The 21875-nt window shown below is 49.1% G+C and overlaps 1 protein-coding gene across 3 annotated transcripts in view; it reads left to right on the plus strand.

The window, feature by feature from the left end:
- ERI3 (ERI1 exoribonuclease family member 3) overlaps nucleotides 1-21875 on the plus strand; it is a 365407-nt gene that overhangs the window by 25133 nt on the left and 318399 nt on the right. The window contains exon 1 of one of the 3 annotated variants that reach the window (XM_073544952.1): nucleotides 13014-13167. The exons of the other annotated variants lie outside the window; for them this stretch is intronic. The gene's annotated coding sequence lies outside the window, so the exon portion shown is untranslated. Of the gene's footprint in view, nucleotides 1-13013; nucleotides 13168-21875 lie in introns of those variants that run through there. 3 annotated transcript variants of the gene reach the window in all.

Consider the following 21875-nt stretch of genomic DNA (forward strand, 5'->3'; position numbering starts at 1 on the left):
CACAGTACTTTCCCTCACACACAGTATGATGTCCTCACAGTACATTCCCCCACTCACAGTATGATGTCCTCACAGTACATCCCCCCACTCACAGTATGATGTCCCCCACAGTACATCCCCCCCACACACAGTATGATGTCCCCCACAGTACATCCCCCCCACACACAGTATGATGTCTCCACAGTACATCCCCCCCCACTCACAGTATGATGTCTCCACAGTACATTCCCCCACACACAGTATGATGTCTCCACAGTACATCCCCTCACACACAGTATGATGTCTCCACAGTACATTCCACCACACATAGTATGATGTCCCCACAGTACATTCCCAACACACAATATGATGTCCCCACAGTACATTCCCCCACACACAGTATGATGTCCTCCTCACAGTACATTCCCCCACACACAGTATGATGTCCTCCTCACAATACATTCCCCCCATACACAGTAGGATGTCCCCACAATACATTCACCCACACACAGTATGATGTTCCCACAGTACATTCCACCACACAGTATGATGTCTCCACAGTACATTCCCTCCACACACAGTATGATGTCTCCACAGAACATTCCCCCCACACACAGTATGACGTCCTCACAATACATTCCTCCAGACACAGTATGATGACTCCATGTCATGATCCCAGTGCAGGTTTTGACCTGCACATCAGGGGTTAATGTCTTGAGACCAGTGCAGGCTTTGACCCGCACGCCTGGGGTTAATTATTGTGGCCTTTCTTTGGTTCAAGGAGAGCTTCTTATAGCCCTGGGAAACTCGAATCCCCGTCAGTTATACTTTTGCCTTTGGTCGAGTGTGGTGACCCCTGTGTGCCTGTGCTGTCTGATTGACTTCTAGCTTGCTTGTATGGTTCTGACCCTGTTCTCTCCCCTGTTGTGAGTTTGTCTCTTGATTCTGTACTGTGTACCTGCTTCTCTGGTTTCTGACTCATTGCCTAGGTCCTTACTATTCTCTGATTGCCCCTCTTGTACTGTGCTGCTATCTCTGTGTATGGCTCATTGCTTATGTTCTGACTACACTCTGCTTATCCCTCTGGTACCGCACCACCCTCTCCGTGTATGACCCCCCCCATTTGTCTGACTTGGGGATCCCTGTAGTCGAATCCTGCATTCATCTCCAGCAGGACGCTAAGCCCCCCCCCGCGGTCACATGATCGTAGGTCCTTCACTGCTTGCTACTTTCAGCATCCCAGGTCCTGTCTGCCTGAGCGCTCCCTGCAGTATCTGACCCCGGGCCCTCCTGCAGTGTGGGTGAGTCACCCTGTTCAGCAGTGGCAGTTCGCCGGCGCTGACAGGACCTTGACATTATAACTGACCGTGAACGTTTTTTTTCTCACTTCTGCAGCATGGACCCAATGTGTGCTTTATCTGAGCAGGTGAAATGCTTGACTCAGTCGCTGCAGAAGCTAAGATTAGAACACCAAACTCTGGCCCAGTCCCAACGGCAGGTTGCGGACTCTGTTCAGGGGGCTCTTTCTGCCGGCTTTCAGCAGGTGGGGACTAGAGATGTCATTTTAGTCCCATCCGAATCCCCGGTTAAGTTACCAGATACGTTTGCTGGTGACAAAAATAAATTTAGAGCGTTTAAAGAGGGCTGTAAGCTCTTTTTCTCCTTGAAACCCCACTCCTCTAGGGATGAGAAACAGAGGGTGGGGGTGGATATGTCTCTGCTTAAGGGGGCCCCACAAGCCTGGGCATTTTTTCTTTCCTCTTCTGCCCCGGAGAGAATGACTGTGGATGCGTTTTTTGAGGCCTTAGGGCATATTTACGATGAGCCGGATAGAATGCATTTGGCTGAGGACAAGGTGATGAGTGTCTGTCAGGGGAAGCACTCGGCCGAATGGTTCTGTTCTGAATTTAGGCATTGGGCAGCTGAGATTTCTTGGAGTGATGCCGCCCTTCGGGGGTTGTTCCGTAGAGGCCTGCGTGAACTTCTGAAGGATTCCCTGGCACTTCATCCTCCACCTGACTTCCTGGAGGATACCATGACCCAAGCGGTTCGTATGGATCGCAGACTGCGGGCAATAGGGGTTATGCAACTCGAAACCTCTTTATTCTCCATTGGAGGTGAGACCTGAACTCCTCCCAAGGCTATGGAGGTGAGCGCTGTCACCTGTGAGGATAAGGAAAGAAGACGCTGCCGGGAGAAGTTGTTTCTATTGTGGGGAATCTGGACATTGGAAGAAGGACTGCCCCTCCTGTCCGTCATCCTCCAAGGTGGCGGGAAACGACAAGGTCTGGGTAGTAGTCGAGGAGGATACCCAGACCATCAGGTACCTTTTTCCTCACTTGCAAAAATTGTGCTTCGGGTGGAACTGGAACTTGGTGATGGTCCTGTTCAGACTACTGCCTTTCCTGACTGTGGCTCTGCTGTTAACCTGATTGATGCCCGGAATATGACTCTTAATAAGATAGGGACAGTCAGGCTTCAGGATCCTGTTAAACTTGTGGCAGTTAACTCGTCCTCTCTTACTCGGGACGGTATCTGTTTCAGGTCTGAACTTTATTTTTTTTAAAAGTGGGTCCCACTCATGTGGAAAAATTAACTTGTCTTGTGTTAAATAACTTGCCTGCAGGACTGGTACTGGGGATGCCTTGGCTACAACACCATAATCCTACCATTGATTGGGTGACAGGAGAGATCACTCAATGGGGATGCAAAGATAAATGTTGTAACCTGGGGCCTCTTGATAACTGTGTTAAAACCGTATCTCTGTCGTCTGTCGGTCAGGAAGGTATTCCGGAGTACCTGAAGGAATTCGAAGACGTGTTTTCCGAAAGTGAGGCTGAGGCACTGCCACCACATAGACCCTAAGATTGTGCCATTGATTTAGTACCTGGAGCCAAGCTACCTAAGACTCGATTGTTCAATTTGTCCGGGCCTGAACGCCAAGTCATGAAGGAGTACATAGCTGAGAGTCTCCGCAAAGGGCATATCAGGCCTTCTGTGTCACCCGTGGCAGCAGGATTCTTTGTGAAGAAGAAAGATGGTGGTTTGCAGCCGTGCCTCAACATTCGGGAACTTAACAAGATAACGGTTAGGAACACTTATCCACTTCTCCTCATCCCAGACTTATGTAACCAGTTATCTGGGGCCCAATGGTTCTCCAAATTAGATCTCCGGGGGGCCTACAACCTGATAAGGGTTCGGGAAGTGGACGAGTGGAAAACTGTGTTCCTTACATCAGAGGGACTCTTTGATAACCTGGTTATGCCGTTTGGGTTAACTAATGCCCCCGCTATTTTCCAGAACTTTATCAATGTTGTGTTTTCTGATAGATCCAAAGTTGTGATAGTCCGGTTATATCTTTTTTTTTCGTATATGTACCTACCTACTGTCAATGTAATGCCTTTATTCATCTGTATCTGTACTTGTTCCTGCCTTGCTGCTGTAATGCTCTGAATTTCCCCATGGTGAGACGATTAAAGGATTATCTTATCTTATCTTTTCTTTTCTGACCTGATAGGCCATTTTGTTGTCATTTATTTGGATGACATTTTGGTGTATTCCCCGGACAGTCAGTCTCACTTGCAACATCTACAGCTAGTTCTCCAGAGACTCAGGGAGAACCACTTGTTTGCTAAATTGGAAAAATGTTCGTTTTTCGTACAGGAGCTGTCTGTTTTTGGGCTGATTGTATCTTGTGAGGGGTTTCGCATGGACCCTAAGAAGGTGCTGGCGATCGCAGACTGGGTTCAGCCTCGAGATCTCAAGGGGCTCCAGTGCTTCTTGGGGTTTGCGAACTATTACCGGAGATTCATTAAAGGTTTCTCACAAGTGTTAAACCACTCGCGGATCTTGCCCAGAAGCGAGCTGATGTAAAAAATTGGTCGGAACTCGCTAAGGCTGGTTTCAGACTACTGCATTTTACATGCAGCGCACGGCGCCGCTAAGCCCCGCCCCATCCGGTCATTTCCTCCTACTATCGCACACGGCTGCATAGGGTGCGCAGAACGTGCGCTGGCCGTGCCCTAGTAGGATTTTTGCGTGCGCTGTGCACTTTTGAAGGTGCGCCGGACGCATCATGTTGCATTTTGGTGTGCTCGGCGCACCTTCAATAGTGCGAAGCGCATGCAAAAATCCTACTAGCGCACGGCCAGCGCATGGTCTGCGCACCCTATACTAAAGATAGGGTGCGCAGATCGCATGCAGCCGTGTGCGATAGTAGGAGGAAATGACCGGACGGGGCGGGCAGGGAGCGGGGCTTAGCGGCGCCGCGCGCTGCATGTAAAATGCGCTAGTCTGAAACCAGCCTAAGGAGTCCTTCTCAGCTCTTAAGAAATGTTTCATGTCCGCCCCGGTGTTGGTTCAGCCAGACTCGTTCAAATCATTTATTGTGGAGGTGGATGCTTCTGAAGTAGGGGTGGGGGCAGTGTTGTCCCAGGGTCCGGCCACCCTTACTAATCTCAAACCCTGTGCCTTCTTCTCCAAGAAGTTGTCATCCACCGAGAGAAAAAATTATGTAGGCAATAGAGAACTTCTTGCGGTCAAGCTGGCATTCGAACAATGGAGGCACTTTTTCCAAGGGGCAGCTCACCCTATCACTGTTATCACTGATCACAAAAATTTGGTATACATTGAATCTGCTAAGAGGCTTACTCCTAGACAAGCCCGTTGGTCATTTTTTTTTTCACGCTTTCAATTCTCCATTACTTTTCGACCAGGGTCCAAAAATGTTAAAGCGAATGCGCTGTCCAGAAGTTTTGACCCGGTGTCTCCCCCCCCTCCCCCGCCATTCTTCGCCCGGGGGTGGTAGTGGCAGGGGTCTCGTCAGAGTTGGAACAAGAAATTATGAGGGCCCAGGCCCTAGCTCCGGCGGCCAGGCCTGGAGATAAATTGCTTGTTCCAGATTTATTGCGGCCTAGACTTCTGCAGGAGTTTCATGAGTCTAGGCTGAGTGCTCATCCCGGTATCACGGCCACTAGAGAGGCAGTAGCCAGGGTTTTTTGGTGGCCTTCACTTGGGTCCAATGTCAAGAAATTCATTTCTGCTTGTGGCGTGTGTGCCCGTTCCAAAAGCTCACTTAACCGGCCGGCTGGGGAACTCATACCTTTACCGTTTCCTGATAGGCCATGGACTCATCTCTCCATGGACTTCATTACCGGTCTTCCACCTTCCAGGGGCAATACCGTGATCTGGGTGGTGGAGAGGTTTTCAAAACAGGCCCATTTCATTCCCTTGGCAGCATTACCCTAGGCAGAAACATTGTCAAGGTTGTTTGTGCTGCATGTGGTCCGATTGCATGGGGTACCCCTGAATGTTGTGTCTGACAGAGGTGTGCAGTTTGTGGACAAATTTTGGAGGGCATTCGGTAAGAAATTGGGCATCTCACTCTCCTTCTCCTCGGCATATCACCCGGAGAGTAATGGTCAGACGGAACGCACCAATCAATCCCTGGAACAGATTCTCAGGTGTCTAAGCTCCACCAGACAGGAGGATTGGTGTGATGCATTACTGTTGGCGGAGTTTGCTTTTAACAACCGGGTGAATCAATCCACCAACATGTCCCATTCCTGGCCAATTATGGGTTTAATCCTCATTTTGGGGAGTTTTCACGGGTGGATTCCGGTCGTCCAGGGGCGGAGGGATCCGTTCAACGGTTAAAAAACCTCTGGGCTGAATTTCGGCGTAATATCTTTCTGGCCCAGGGGAGGTATAAATATTTTGCTGATAAAAAGAGAGCCCCGGGACACATGTTTCGGGTGGGAGAGAAGGTTTAGCTTTCCACCCATAACATCAACTTGAAGGTACTATCAGCTAAATTGGGACCAAAGTTCATTGGTCCGTATGAGATTGTGGAGATAGTCAACCCAGTGTCATATAGGCTGTGTCTACCCGCCTCCTTAAAAATATCTAATGTGTTCCATAAATCGTTGTTAAAACCCATGGGGTCGGTCAAGAAGGACTCAGAGCTTGTTGTTCCTCCAGTGTTGGTGGAGGGTCACTTGGAGTATGAGGTCGGATATATTGTGGACTCTCGGCAGGTGCGCCTCTCCTTGCAGTACCTGGTCCACTGGAAGGGATATGGACCAGAGGATCTCTCATGGGTCCCTGCTCACTCTGTACATGCAGATCGCCTGGTTCGGGCTTTCCATATCAAATACCCGGGGAAGCCTGGGGGTCCAGAGGCCCCCCGTTGAGAGGGGGGTACTGTCATGATCCCAGTGCAGGTTTTGACCTGCACATCAGGGGTTAATGTCTTGAGACCAGTGCAGGCTTTGACCTGCACACCTGTGGTTAATTATTGTGGCCTCTCTTTGGTTCAAGGAGAGCTTCTTATAGCCCTGGGAAACTCCAATGCCCGTCAGTTATACTTTTTCTTGCAGCTTGTTCAGTCCCCTGTTATGTTAGTATCTTTTTGCTTTGCTGCCAGTTTATACCAGAGTGCTGATCTAGCGAGGGTGAGGTCATGTGACCTCAGGTTTTTTGTATATCAGAAGTGTAGGACTTTTTTAGGGTTTTGTGCATGATTTTCTGTCCTGTCCTGTCTAGACAGCTGTGGCCCACCGTTTGCTCAGTCTGTTCTCTGCCTGTGTTTGTCTTTCATCTTGTCTCACCGACAATATACGTTTGGGGGCTGTCTATTCCTTTGGGGATCTGACCAGGGCAGTTTAGATTTCACTTTTCTGTCTTTAGGCTTAGTTAATTCTCCGGCTGTGACGAAGCATCTAGGGCATCGTAGGTACGCTCCACGGCTACTGCTAGTTGTGTGGATAGGATCAGGGGTCTGCAATCCGCTTAGTTACCTACCTCTCTGGTCTTCTGGTGGCTTAGCCAGTTCCTGCCATCCCCCTCGGTGACCCAATCATAACAGATATCCCCACAATACATTCCCCCACACACAGTATGATGTCCCCACAGTACGTTCCCCCACACACAGTATGATTTCCCTACAGTACATTCCCCCACACACAGTATGATTTCCCTACAGTACATTCCCCCACGCACAGTATGATTTCCCCACAGTACATCCCCCCCCCCACACAGTATGGTTTCCCTACAGTACATTCCCCCACACACAGTATGATTTCTCCACAGTACACCCCCCCACACACAGTATGATGTCCCCACAGTATGATGTCCCCACAGTACATTCCCCCACACACAGTATTATTTCCCCACAGTACATCCCCCTCCCACACACAGTATGATTTCCCCACAGTACATCCCCCTCCCACACACAGTATGATGTCCCCACAGTACATTCCCCCTCACACAGTATGATTTCCCCACAGTACATTCCCCCACACACAGTATGATGTCCCCACAGTACATTCCCCCACACACGGTATGATGTCCCCACAGTACATTCCCCCACACACATAATACTAAGGGGAGGTCGCAAAGGATTGTGTGTTGTTCCAATTGGGGCTACCTTTAACGGCTGTAACAATGGATACTTCCTTCATTCCACCTGAGGAAGACGGCTGTGACCGTGGAAACGCGTTGTGGGTATTGGAGGAAGATTAAAAGCTGAGTTTTAAACTAATTTATTGGTCTTTGCCTCTCCTTTAGCGCTCCTATAGACCGCTTTTTTTGCAGCACTTTACTAAATTTCCTCTTTCTGAGGACTAGCGGCAGGAGCAGCTTGGAGGGCAGTTGTGTGTGAGAGGACTTGCGGTTGCTGGGCGACATTTAAAGCTCCAGGATCTCTGGTATCGTACCTACGGCTGGGGTCGGCTACAGGATCACGTCCGGAAGCCGGCGAGAAACGGACCGAACAGGAGAGCGGAGTTTGCTGACAGCCACGTGCAGTGCCCTCCCTAGGTGAGAGGAGACGCTCCCCACCCACCACTAACGCTTACACCGGAGTTGTGCAAGGGTGGCACAACCCCCCAAGGTGAGCACCCTGTTTATTTAGTTAGGGAAGCCAATTTTAACACAGGTACACTCATTGCGCCTCTCTTTCCGTTTTTTTTTTCCCATGTATCATTGATTAATATAATTCACAATGTCATGAAGCCTTTTGCATCTTATGATCTTGAGTCCGTGGATTTATTTTTTATGATCCTCATTGTGTCTTTTTCAACTTGTATATATTTATATATAATTGTACAGCAAATCTGGTATTTGTGTAAGTTTTCTTTTATGTTTTTGTTATAATTTTTTATTATGCTTATTTATACACTCTTTCAACTTATTCTCTCCAGTAAGGTTTGACACAGACCTGGTATATGGTCGAAATGTTACCTTATCCTTCTGGAATATCTTGCCTTTTCAACTGCAGTGAAGCATTATTATTATTTTTGTCATTGAATTAAATGTTTTTCTGCAAATTATATGAGACTTTGAGTGCGACTGTTTATTCCACAGACTGTGATCCAGAGGATAACTCCACATTCAGTCTGCACCCCCATAGCAAGAGTGCGCATCTTTTTTCTTCTCAGGTGTTCGCTTATTCACGCCCCTCCAGACTCTCCACACTCCATAGCACAGTGGTTCCACAAACCACATCCATGACAGTTTGCTCAGGTCATGGATCCAGTTGGACCCCAGATCCTGCCCCTTCGGACCATGTATCAGGAGCCTTGCCGACAGAAAGACGCACAGGAAGAGCTGTCCATACAGTTGCAGTCCTTAACCACTAAGATGGAGGCCTTAAACATCCCTCCACAGTTCCAGCATGTTCAAGCAGCCGTGTCTTCTCCAGAGACTTCCCAGTTTGCCTAGTTCAAGATCCAGGTCCCCGACTCACAGCTCCGCCATGTTTTGACGGCAATCCGAAACACTGCCGCAGGTTCATCAATCAGTGCCGGCTACATGTTGAACTTCTTCCGCACCACTTCCCATTGGACCGAGCAAAAGTAACGTTCCTTATGTCGCGCCTTGGAGGTGAGACCTTGGCGTGGTTGAACCTATTATAGGAGAGAGAGGATCTGATCATCTCCAATTTGCCTGCATTCTTGGAAGCTTTTCGCAAAGTGTTCAATGAACCCGGACGAACCACTTCTGCAGCTTCCGCTCTTCTCCGCTTACGTCAGTCCAATTCTTTGGTGGGGCAAATGTGGTAAGCTTTCACACTCTCTCATCCGAATTTGGATGGAATAATGAAGCTTTGGTGGTGACATTCTGGGAGGGGCTTTCCGGAGATATTAAGGATAAGCTAGCCGATCGAGACCTACCAACTACCTTCGATGACCTGAGCTCCCTCGCCATCTGTATAGACCTCCACTTCCGTGAGTGTGATAGTGAGGTGTCATGTGAAAGAAAACTGCGGCGCCTGGATCCGTCTTTAAGGACCGCCTGTTCCTTCGCCCTCTCCTGTCGAGGACTCATCTGAACCCATGCAGATCGACCACATTGCCCTTGCTAGACAACTGAGGGATCGTATCGCTAAATGCCAGTACCTGTATTGTGGAGTTATGGGTCACGCCATTCGAATCTGCCTGGTGAGACCAGACAAGCTCCGGCATTCAGGGGTAGTAGGTGATGCTTCTCTAGATGGTCGGAAAGGACATCTCTCTACCCCTGACCCTTACTGTGGCCGTGACAACCGGTAAATCTCAGATTGTTGAGTCAACGTATTTGGATTCCAAGGCAGCTGGAAATTTTATTCTTCAGGCTGCCATCTACCTATTGGTCCTTCGCCGATGCATTTAACAAGAAGGAGGCAGTGACCTTGCCGCCCCACAGGCCGTGTGACTGCCCTATTGACTTGATTCCCGGATATACACCCCCTAGAGGCCGAAATTATCCTCTGTCCCCAGTTGAGACTCAAGCTATGTCGGACTACATTCAGGAGAATTTGGCCAGAAGGTTCATTCAGAAATCCTTCTCTCCAGCTGGGGCTGGGTTTTTCTTTGTTAAGGAGAAGGATGGATCACTCCGACCCTGTATTGACTATCGAGGTCTCAACCAGATCACGGTGAAAAAAGAAATACCCTATCCCACTGATACCTGAGATGTTTGATCGATTAAGGGGTGCCAGGATCTTCACCAAATTAGACTTATGAGGTGCCTACAATCATATCCGTATTTGCCTGAGTGATGCCCTTCGGTCACAGTAATGAATCAGCAGTTTTTCAAGAATTTGTCAACGACATCTTCCGGGACCTGCTTTGTCATTTATCTGGTTGATATTTTGGTATTCTCCCTGGATCTGGCCTCCCACAGATGAACAGTCTGGCAAGTTCTTTAGCGTCTTAGGGAGAATCTCCTCTACGCCAAGTATGAGAAATGCTTTATTCTCTTCTTGGGTTACATTATCTTGGATACTGGACTCAGGATGGAAACTGAGAAAGTCTCTTCCATCCTAAAATGGCTGCTCCCCGTGGGAGTCAGGCAATATAGCGATTCCTTGGCTTTGCTATTTATTGTCAATTCATTCCTCATTTCTGAGATACAACAAGAAAACACAAAATGACAGATTTGCAAAAAATACTCTGCAAAAAAAATGGCAGTAATCAGCAAGTGCTGGATAACAAATACAGGGTATTTAGTCGATGCGTTTTTTTGCGCAAAAGAATGTACACCAAGCTGTTCCACCACGTCAAGGTAACCCCGATCGAAGCAGTCCCTATCTAATGTATTAAAAACCTGAACATGTGAACAGTGTCTAATATGAACAGGATTCAGACAGGCCGCTCCCTAGTATGGGCTTGTGGTCTGAGACAGCTCTTATTTGCACGTCACTCAAGAGAGGGGTGGGGTCTCCCAAACCATGCTAAGCAAGGAGAAAAACGGATTAAAAACACACATGTGACATGCACAATTGTGAACACATCTCCAATCATTTTTATTTTAAGTCTTGAGCCTTTGGGTCAGATGATTAGAGACTCTAATGGAGTCGAGGGCATCCGACTGGGGAGTGTGGAGCACAAGATAAGCATGTATGCGGATGAAATCATCCTCACTCTGGCCAACCCAGTTAAATCCCTAAAACAGGTTTGGAAAATTGAGATATTCGGCTCTGTTTCTTTTTACAAACTAAACACAAAAAAACCCAATGTTTTATCATTTTCTATACCAACTCAGACCAAACGATATTTAAAAAACACCTACCCGTTTAATTGGGACTGTAAAGAGATCCCTTATCTTGGCATATGGCTGACGAACAATGTACACAAAATAAGTGAGGTAAACTCAGGACATCTTCTTCAGGCCCTGGATTTGAGACTTAAAGACCCATCCAAGACTCCAGCTACGTGGTTAGGCAGGATACTCTTATACAAAATGTTTTGTCTCCCCAAAATTTTGTTTTTTTACAGAAATATCCCTCTGCCCCTTTCTATGCAAACTATAAAAAAATTCAGTACCCAGATGAATAAGTTTGTATGGCAGGGGGGCAGACCCAGAGTAAGGAAAAATACCTTGCTTAAATCTAGGGATAATGGAAGTGTCTCACTCCCAGACCTAGAAGCTTATTATTTTGCCACTATGGTTGAACTTACCAAATCATGGTTTAAAAACCAAGAAGGATTAGAATGGCCCAAACTGGAACTGGACTTGATGCCCAATCAAGAACCACTTCTTTATATTTGCCATTTCTTTTTGAGTAAGCGGGAGACACAAAACATTTCTAACCCAATTGTCCGTGCCTCCGTTGCCTGCTGGTCCCATTTATACAAAAAGAAATTCAACAGCTTTCCCCACTCAGCCATCCCACTGAGAATTCCTTACTTACTTCCGGTCAGACCCTCCCTGAGGCCTTATTTTCTCCCTTATCTCTGTAGTAAGCTCGGTTCTGCTCCCATATCTCTGTAGTAAGCTCGGTTCTGCTCCTATCTCTGTAGTAAGCTCGGTTCTGCTCCCATATCTCTGTAGTAAGCTCGGTTCTGCTCCCATATCTCTGTAGTATGCTCGGTTCTGCTCCTATCTCTGTAGTAAGCTCGGTTCTGCTCCTATCTCTGTAGTAAGCTCGGTTCTGCTCCTATCTCTGTAGTAAGCTCGGTTCTGCTCCTATCTCTGCAGTAAGCTCGGTTCTGCTCCCATATCTCTGTAGTAAGCTCGGTTCTGCTCCCATATCTCTGCAGTAAGCTCGGTTCTGCTCCCATATCTCTGTAGTAAGCTCGGTTCTGCTCCCATATCTCTGTAGTAAGCTCGGTTCTGCTCCTATCTCTGTAGTAAGCTCTGTTCTGCTCCCATATCTCTGTAGTATGCTCGGTTCTGCTCCTATCTCTGTAGTAAGCTCGGTTCTGCTCCTATCTCTGTAGTAAGCTCGGTTCTGCTCCTATCTCTGTAGTATGCTCGGTTCTGCTCCTATCTCTGCAGTAAGCTCGGTTCTGCTCCTATCTCTGCAGTAAGCTCGGTTCTGCTCCTATCTCTGCAGTAAGCTCGGTTCTGTTTCCATATCTCTGTAGTATGCTCGGTTCTGCTCCCATTTCTCTGTAGTAAGCTCGGTTCTGCTCCCATATCTCTGTAGTAAGCTCAGTTCTGCTCCCATATCTCTGCAGTAAGCTCTGTTCTGCTCCCATATCTCTGTAGTAAGCTCGGTTCTGCTCCCATATCTCTGTAGTAAGCTCGGTTCTGCTCCCATATCTCTGTAGTAAGCTCGGTTCTGCTCCTATCTCTGTAGTAAGCTCGGTTCTGCTCCTATCTCTGTAGTAAGCTCGGTTCTGCTCCTATCTCTGTAGTAAGCTCGGTTCTGCTCCCATATCTCTGTAGTAAGCTCGGTTCTGCTCCTATCTCTGTAGTAAGCTCGGTTCTGCTCCCATATCTCTGTAGTAAGCTCGGTTCTGCTCCTATCTCTGTCCAGCCTGTTATTGCAGCTTGTTATCTCTGCTGCTTTAATGCAGTGGCCAGAGATAAGCAGGGGCAAAGCACCACAACTGGAGGGCCACTGCCTTGTGATTGCCCCCCAGGCTGAAAAGTGCCAGCCAGCCCCTGATTGTGTGCGCCGGTACCGGTCGCCACTGATCTCCGGCCTCTCCTGGAGGGACCATCTCCCTGGTGGAGCAATCAGAGCAATGACACCGGCCATGTGGGAGGAGACTACATCTCCCGGCATGCAGCGGGGCGGCGCCATGTTGCTCTGACATTCCCACATGATTCCATGGAGGAGAGGAGCAGAGAGGGGTCTGCGCCGAAGCTCCTCCTTACTGTGCCCTGATTGGCTGAAGGAGCCGGCGGCGGTGTAGCTGATTGGCCGGCGCTGTCTGCTCGTCACGGCCGTCTCCATAGTCAGGGGGAGAGTGAGAGGTGAGTGTCCGGGTGTTGTGTGAGGAGGGGGCGCTCACCCGCTGCCGGGGCCGGGCCTGTGCCCGGCCGTGGGGGACGGAGGGCTCGGGGAGGCTGGCCGGGTGCTCGGAGCTCCGGGGTCTTCATAGGCCTCTCGTAGTGGCCGGCGTGGGCTGAGGAATGAGGGGCCCCACCACCTTCTGTACGATTGTGGGGCCCCCGGTGCATTCCAGGACACACAGCGGGCCCCCCATACATCCTGGTGCGGCGGAGGGGCCTCAGTACAACGCGGGAAGCCGAAGAGGCCTCCATGTGTCCGTGTGCAGTGCAGGGGCCCCTGTAACCCCGCCGCCCGGCGTGCAGGCCCAGTATACCGCTCCACACTGCAGAGGGCCCCCCATATAGCGCTGTGTAGCTGAGGGGCCCCCCATATAGCGCTGTGTATCTGAGGGGCCCCCCATATAGCGCTGTGTATCTGAGGGGCCCCCCATATAGCGCTGTGTAGCTGAGCCCCCCCCCCATATGGTGCTGTGTATCTGAGGCCCCCCCATATGGTGCTGTGTATCTGAGGGGCCCCCCATATAGCGCTGTGTAGCTGAGCCCCCCCCCATATGGTGCTGTGTATCTGAGGCCCCCCCATATAGCGCTGTGTATCTGAGGCCCCCCCCATATAGTGCTGTGTATCTGAGGGGACCCCCATATAGTGCTGTGTATCTGAGGGGACCCCCATATAGCGCTGTGTATCTGAGGGGACCCCCATATAGCGCTGTGTATCTGAGGGGCCCCCCCATATGGTGCTGTGTATCTGAGGGGCCCCCCCATATAGCGCTGTGTATCTGAGGCCCCCTCCATATAGCGCTGTGTATCTGAGGGGCCCCCCCCATATGGTGCTGTGTAGCTTAGGCCCCCCCCATATGGTGCTGTGTATCTGAGGGGACCCCCATATAGCGCTGTGTATCTGAGGGGCCCCCCCATATAGCGCTGTGTATCTGAGGCCCCCCCATATAGCGCTGTGTATCTGAGGGGCCCCCCCATATGGTGCTGTGTAGCTGAGGCCCCCCCATATGGTGCTGTGTAGCTGAGGCCCCCACCATATGGTGCTGTGTAGCTGAGGCCCCCACCATATGGTGCTGTGTAGCTGAGGCCCCCCCCCATATGGTGCTGTGTATCTGAGGCCCCCCCCCATATGGTGCTGTGTATCTGAGGCCCCCCCCCATATGGTGCTGTGTATCTGAGGCCCCCCCCCATATGGTGCTGTGTATCTGAGGCCCCCCCCCATATGGTGCTGTGTAGCTGAGGCCCCCACCATATGGTGCTGTGTAGCTGAGGCCCCCACCATATGGTGCTGTGTAGCTGAGGCCCCCACCATATGGTGCTGTGTAGCTGAGGCCCCCCCATATAGTGCTGTGTATCTGAGGCCCCCCCATATAGTGCTGTGTATCTGAGGCCCCCCCATATGGTGCTGTGTAGCTGAGGGCCCCCATATGGTGCTGTGTAGCTGAGGCCCCCACCATATGGTGCTGTGTAGCTGAGGCCCCCACCATATGGTGCTGTGTAGCTGAGGCCCCCCCATATAGTGCTGTGTATCTGAGACCCCCCCCATATAGCGCTGTGTATCTGAGGGCCCCCTATATAGCGCTGTGCCTCTGAGGCCCCCCATATGGTGCTGTGTATCTGAGGCCCCCCCATATGGTGCTGTGTATCTGAGGCCCCCCATATGGTGCTGTGTATCTGAGGCCCCCCCATATGGTGCTGTGTATCTGAGGGCCCCCCATATGGTGCTATGTATCTGAGGCCCCCCCATATAGTGCTGTGTATCTGAGACCCCCCCCATATGGTGCTGTGTATCTGAGGGCCCCCTATATAGCGCTGTGTATCTGAGGCCCCCCCATATGGTGCTGTGTATCTGAGGCCCCCCCATATGGTGCTGTGTATCTGAGGCCCCCCCATATGGTGCTGTGTATCTGAGGGCCCCCTGTTATGATTGAGTCACCGTAGGAGGCAAAAATAGAAATGCTAGCTAAGTCCAGAAAACCAGAGAAGTTGGCAGCTATCGGATTGCAGACCCCTGAACCTGTCAACACAACTAGCAGTAGCCGTGGGGGGCTCCTACGATGCCCTAGGCCCCTCGATCACAGCCGGAGGACTACATAGCCTAAAGACAGAAAGGGAAATCTAAACTGCCCCAGAGCAGACCCCAAAGCAAAAGGCAGCCCCCCACATATAATGACGGTGAAGCAAGAAGAAAGAACAAAACACAGACAGAAAGACTGAGCAAAGATGGGGCCCACGCTAGCTTAGATAGGAAAGGACAGGAAGGCTGCTGTCTGCAATCCGTGAAAAACCCTATGAAAATAAGAGCCAACCAACTGACAGTAAAAAAGGCCCTGAAGACGCTAGGCTTCAAAAAAGCTATGTCAGTACTCAGGAATATTCTGAAGACAGAGCAACAGGCAAAAGGAGATTCAGCTAACCCCAGCAGGGAATGGCAGAATCCAGAAAAGCAAGGAAAACAAAACACTAATGCAAAAAGGCAAAGCAGAAATCTTAGCTTTAGATGAGCAGGAATCAGACTGGTTTCCTAGAAGGCCACAGAGAAATCACCCGCAGGCCAGAAGGGCGTCGGCAGCCTTATATCCAGTCATCAACTCCACTCAGCCAGTCATCATCATCAGCCCCAGGTGTTTGACCATCAGGCTCACTACCTTTCTTCACCAGAAGAGGGAGTTCCTCTGGCCTCAGTAGTGAAGGGGAAAATGAACTCACAACAGTACCTCCCCCTTGAGGAGGGGTCACCGAACCCTCAACCACGCCACCAGGGCGATCAGGGTGAGCCCGATGAAAGGCACGCACCAATCTTTTGGCATGAATATCAGAGGCAGAGACCCAGGAATTATCCTCCTGACCATAACCCTTCCACTTAACCAAATACTGGAGTCTCCGTCTAGCCAGACGGGAATCCAGTACTTTCTCTACCTCATATTCCATGTTACCTTCAACCAATACAGGGTCTGGAGGTGCAACCCCCGGAACAACAGGTTCAACAAACCTCTTCAACAAAGATTTATGGAACACATTATGGATTTTAAATGTGACAGGAAGAGCCAAACGAAAAGAGACCGGATTAATAATCTCCAAAATCTTGTAAGGTCCAATAAATCTAGGCTTAAACTTAGGAGAAGCCACCTTCATAGCAATATTTTTTGATGATAACCACACCATATCACCAACCTTAAATTGGGGACCAATGGTCCCATGTTGGTTGGAACACCGCTGGGCCTTTTCCTGGGAGAGAGATAACTTATCCACCACTTGGTCCCAGATCTGGTGCATTCTCTCCACTACAGTGTCAACCCCTGGGCAGGCAGAAGGCTCCACCTGCCCTGAAGAAAATCGAGGATGAAACCCAAAGTTACAAAAAAAAGGTGACATCAAAGTGGCAGAACTAGCTCTATTATTTAAAGCAAATTCGGCCAAGGGCAAAAATGAAACCCAATCATCCTGATCAGCAGAAATAAAACATCTCAAATATGACTCCAAGGTCTGGTTTGTTCTCTCTGTCTGCCCATTGGTCTGAGGGTGAAAAGCAGAGGAGAAGGACAACTAAATTCCCAGCTTGGAACAGAAAGTTCTCCAAAATCTAGACACAAACTGGACTCCTCTGTCAGATACAATGTTCTCAGGAATCCCGTGCAAGCGAACCACCTGTTGTAAAAACAGGGGCACCAATTCAGAGGAAGACGGCAACTTAGGGAGTGGTACAAGATGAACCATCTTAGAGAACCTATCACAAATCACCCAAATAACAGTCATTCTTTGAGAGACCGGCATATCAGAGATGAAATCCATTGAAATATGGGTCCATGGCCTCTTGGGGACAGGCAAAGGCATCAACAACCCACTAGAGCGAGAACACGATTTAGACCGGGAGCACGTCCCACAGGACTGCACAAAATTCCTGACATCATGAGACAAAAAGACCGACTCACCAGATCTCTAGTACCAAAAATACCTGGATGACCAGCCAAAGCAGAGCAATGAACTTCAGACATCACTCTCTTCTTCCACTGGTCAGGAACATACAACTTTCCACTGGGACAACGCTCAGGTTTGTCCTCCTGGAACTCTTCCAGAGCACGTCTCAAATCGGGCGAGATGGCAGAAAGAACTACCCCTTCGCCTAAGATGGTAGCAGGCTTGGTCACTACAGGAGAATCAGCAAAGAAGCTCCTAGAGAGGGCGTCAGCCTTGACATTCTTAGTTCCAGGAAGAAAAGAAACCACAAAATCAAAACGTGTAAAAAACAAGGCCCACCTAGCCTGTCTAGGGTTCAAGCGCTTAGCCGACTCTAGGTAAATCAAATTCTTGTGGTCAGTGAGGACCACGACTTGATGCTTAGCTCCCTCCAACCAATGTCTCCACTCCTCAAATGCCCATTTCATGGCTAACAGTTCCCAATTCCCCACATCATAGTTACGTTCAGATGGAGAGAACTTTCGGGAAAAGAAAGCGCAGGGATTCATTTTAGATGTCACAGGATCCTTTTGGGACAAAACAGCTCCTGCACCAATCTCAGAAGCATCCACCTCTACCTGGAACGGGAGTGAGACATCAGGTTGCCGCAAAACCGGGGCGGAGGTGAATCTTCGCTTCAGCTCCTGAAAGGAAGAAACAGCCTCCGGAGACCAATTCAACACGTCAGCACCCTTCTTAGTCAAATCAGTCAATGGCTTGGCTATACCAGAAAATTTTGCTATAAATTTCCGATAAAAATTAGCAAAACCCAAAAACTTCTGGAGGGCCTTCAAAGAAGTGGGCTGAACCCAATCGTAAATGGCCTGTACCTTGGCCGGGTCCATTTCAATAGTTGACGGGGACAAAATAAATCCCAAAAAAGAAATCCTCTGTACTCCAAAAAGGCATTTAGATCCTTTGACATACAGGGAATTCTCCCTCAAGATCCGGAACACAGTCCGAATATGTTCCACATGAGAATCCCAATCCTTGGAGAAGATCAAAATATCATCCAGATAGATAATCAAAAATTTATCGACAAAATCTCGGAAAATATCGTTCATGAAGCACTGGAAGACAGAAGGGGCATTAGTGAGCCCAAAAGGCATCACCAGGTACTCAAAATGTCCCTCCGGAGTATTAAACGCCGTCTTCCATTCATCCCCATGCTTAATGCGAATAAGATTATACGCCCCCCTAAGGTCAAGCTTGGTAAACCAGCAAGCACCTTTAACTCTGGAGAATAGATCAGAAATCAGGGGTAATGGATACTGATATTTAACAGTAATTTTGTTGAGGGCACGATAATCAATACAAGGCCTTAATGATCCATCCTTTTTGGCTACAAAAAAAAAACCCGGCACCTAAGGGTGACGAGGATGGTCTAATATGACCCTTCTCCAACGCCTCCTTAATATAGGACCGCATAGCCTCGTGCTCGGGTACAGATAAATTGAAGAGCCGACCCTTGGGAAATTTACACCCCGGGCTCAGTTCAATAGCACAGTCATAACTCCCATGAGGAGGCAGAGACGCAGGCTCATTCTCACTAAATACATCATAAAAGTCCGCCAAATAATCAGGAACATCATGCGACTGAGGAGAGGTGGAAAACACCGGAGCCTCACTAAAGGCACACCGACAACCCCAACTCACCACAGACACAGACTTCCAATCCAAAACTGGATTATGAATTAGTAACCAGGGAAACCCCAGAACAATAGTATCATTGCAGATTATGTAACACCAAAAACCTGCAATTTTCTTGATGGTCTGGGGCGACCCGCATTACCACCTGGGTCCAAAACTGAGGTTTATTTTTAGCCAAAGGAGTAGCATCAATCCCCCTCAAAGGGATAGGCGTCTGCAGAGGTGTCATCGGAAATCCACAACGTTTAGCAAAATCCAAGTCCATTAGGTTTAGAGCTGCTCCCGAATCCACAAAAGCCTTGGCGGAAAATGTGGACAGGGAGCAGATCAGAGTAATAGCCAGAAGAAACTTGGGTTGAACACCACCAACAGAAAACGTGTGTGCAAAGCGTTTCTCGCGTTTAGGACAGACAGAAATAATATGCGAGGCATCTCCACAGAAAAAACACAGCTTATTACGCCTTCTGAACTCCTGACGCTGCTCTCTTGAAAAATCTATCACATTGCATAGGTTCAGACATCTGTTCAACAGGTGGCAACACCTCTCGTGCAGCTCTGCGTTCGCGTAAACGCCGATCAACCTGAATGGCTAAAGACATAGAATTGTCAAGACCAGAGGGAACAGGAAATCCCACCATAGTATCTTTTATTGTTTCTGACAACCCCTTCCGAAAGAGAGCAGCCAAGGCATTATCATTCCAGGTAGTAAGGACCGCCCACTTTCGGAATTTTTGACAGTACAATTCTGCAGAATCACGTCCCTGGTTCAATGCCAGCAGGGTCTTTTCAGCCTGATCAATGGCATTAGGTTCGTCATACAACAACCCCAAGGCCTGAAAAAATGCGTTCACATTAGTCAGAATAGGATCATCTGGTTTCAAAGAACGCCCAATCCTGGGGATCGCCACGCAGCAAAGACATGACAACTTTAACCTGCTGCGCGGAGCTCCCTGACGAGTTAGGCTTCAAGGCAAAAAATAATTTACAATTATTTTTGAAATTCAAAAATTTAGACCGATCCCCAAAAAATACATCAGGTGTAGGGATCTTTGGTTCAGCAGCATGTGAATGAGCAAGGTAGGCGGAAATTCCCCGCACTTCCGCAGCGAGCTGCTCCACACGATCAGACAATTGCTTTATCTCCATTGAGAGAAAAAAAAAAATTCCCCCTACGGCCTCAGAGATATAGAGGAAAAAATATACACTTTTTTTTTTTTTACAATTCTTTCCTGCTATTGAGTACCCTAGGATCTGCGGTATGGCGGGTGATTCTGTTATGAATGAGTCACCGTAGGAGGCAAAAACAGAAATGCTAGCTACGTCCAGAAAACCAGAGAAGTTGGCAGCTATCGGATTGCAGACCCCTGAACCTGTCAACACAACTAGCAGTAGCCGTGGGGGGCTCCTACGATGCCCTAGGCCCCTCGATCACAGCCGGAGGACTACATAGCCTAAAGACAGAAAGGGAAATCTAAACTGCCCCAGAGCAGACCCCAAAGCAAAAGGCAGCCCTGCACATATAATGACGGTGAAGCAAGAAGAAAGACAGAGCAAAGATGGGGCCCACGCTAGCTTAGATGGGAAAGGACAGGAAGGCTGCTGTCTGCAATCCGTGAAAAACCCTATGAAAATAAGAGCCAACAAACTGACAGTAAAAAAGGCCCTGAAGACGCTAGGCTTCAAAAAAGCTATGTCAGTACTCAGGAATATTCTGAAGACAGAGCAACAGGCAAAAGGAGATTCAGCTAACCCCAGCAGGGAATGGCAGAATCCAGAAAAGCAAGGAAAACAAAACACTAATGCAAAAAGGCAAAGCAGAAATCTTAGCTTTAATGAGCAGGAATCAGACTGGTTTCCTAGAAGGCCACAGAGAAATCACCCGCAGGCCAGAAGGGCGTCGGCAGCCTTATATCCAGTCAGTCACTCCACTCAGCCAGTCATCATCATCAGCCCCAGGTGTTTGACCATCAGGCTCACTACCTTTCTTCACCAGAAGAGGGAGTTCCTCTGGCCTCAGTAGTGAAGGGGAAAATGAACTCGCAACAGCCCCCCATATGGTGCTGTGTATCTGATGGCCCCCCCATATGGTGCTGTGTATCCTAGACCCCCCCAATAGGTTCCTGTGTATCTGAGACCCCCCCATATGGTGTTGTGTAGCTGAGGACCCCCCATATGGTGCTGTGTATCTGAGGTCCCCCCCATATGGTGCTATGTAGCTGAGCCCCCCCATATGGTGCTATGTAGCTGAGCCCCCCATATGGTGCTATGTATCTGAGGGCCCCCATATGGTGCTGTGTATCTGAGGCCCCCCACATAAGGTGCTGTGTATCTGAGGCCCCCCACATAAGGTGCTGTGTATCTGAGCCCCCCCATATGGTGCTGTGTAGCTGAGGCCCCCCATATGGTGCTGTGCAGCTGAGGCCCCCCCCATATGGTGCTGTGTATCTGAGGCCCCCCCCACATATGGTGCTGTGTAGCTGAGGCCCCCCCCACATATGGTGCTGTGTATCTGAGGGCCCCCCATATGGTGCTCTGTATCCGAGGCCCCCCCATATGGCGCTATGTATCTGAGAATAGTGAGTGCAGCTCTGGAGTATAATACATGAGGTAACTCAGGATCAGTAATGTAATGTATGTACACAGTGACTGCACCAGCAGAATAGTGAGTGCAGCTCTGGAGTATAATACAGGATGTAAGTCAGGATCAGTAATGTAATGTATGTACACAGTGACTGCACCAGCAGAATAGTGAGTGCAGCTCTGGGGTATAATACAGGATGTAACTCAGGATCAGTAATGTCTGTACACAGTGACTACACCAGCAGAATAGTGAGTGCTGCTCTGGAGTATAATACAGGATGTAACTCAGGATCAGTAATGTATGTACAAAGTGACTGCGTGTGACGGTTACCAGTGAGACAAGTAACTAACATAGAACAGGAGAAATTACCTTTCTCTTACAAACACATTTTTACTTCTCTCTCAGCTTGGCTGTAGTGTAACAATATTTGTCTGTGAGATGGAGGCTGCAAATGTGTCAGGTATAATCACACACAGCTCTGCAG

This window comes from Dendrobates tinctorius, unplaced genomic scaffold (genome assembly GCF_039654945.1).
Source record: "Dendrobates tinctorius isolate UK_male_01 unplaced genomic scaffold, ASM3965494v1 ptg000138l, whole genome shotgun sequence".
Classification (NCBI taxonomy): Eukaryota; Metazoa; Chordata; class Amphibia; order Anura; family Dendrobatidae; genus Dendrobates; species Dendrobates tinctorius.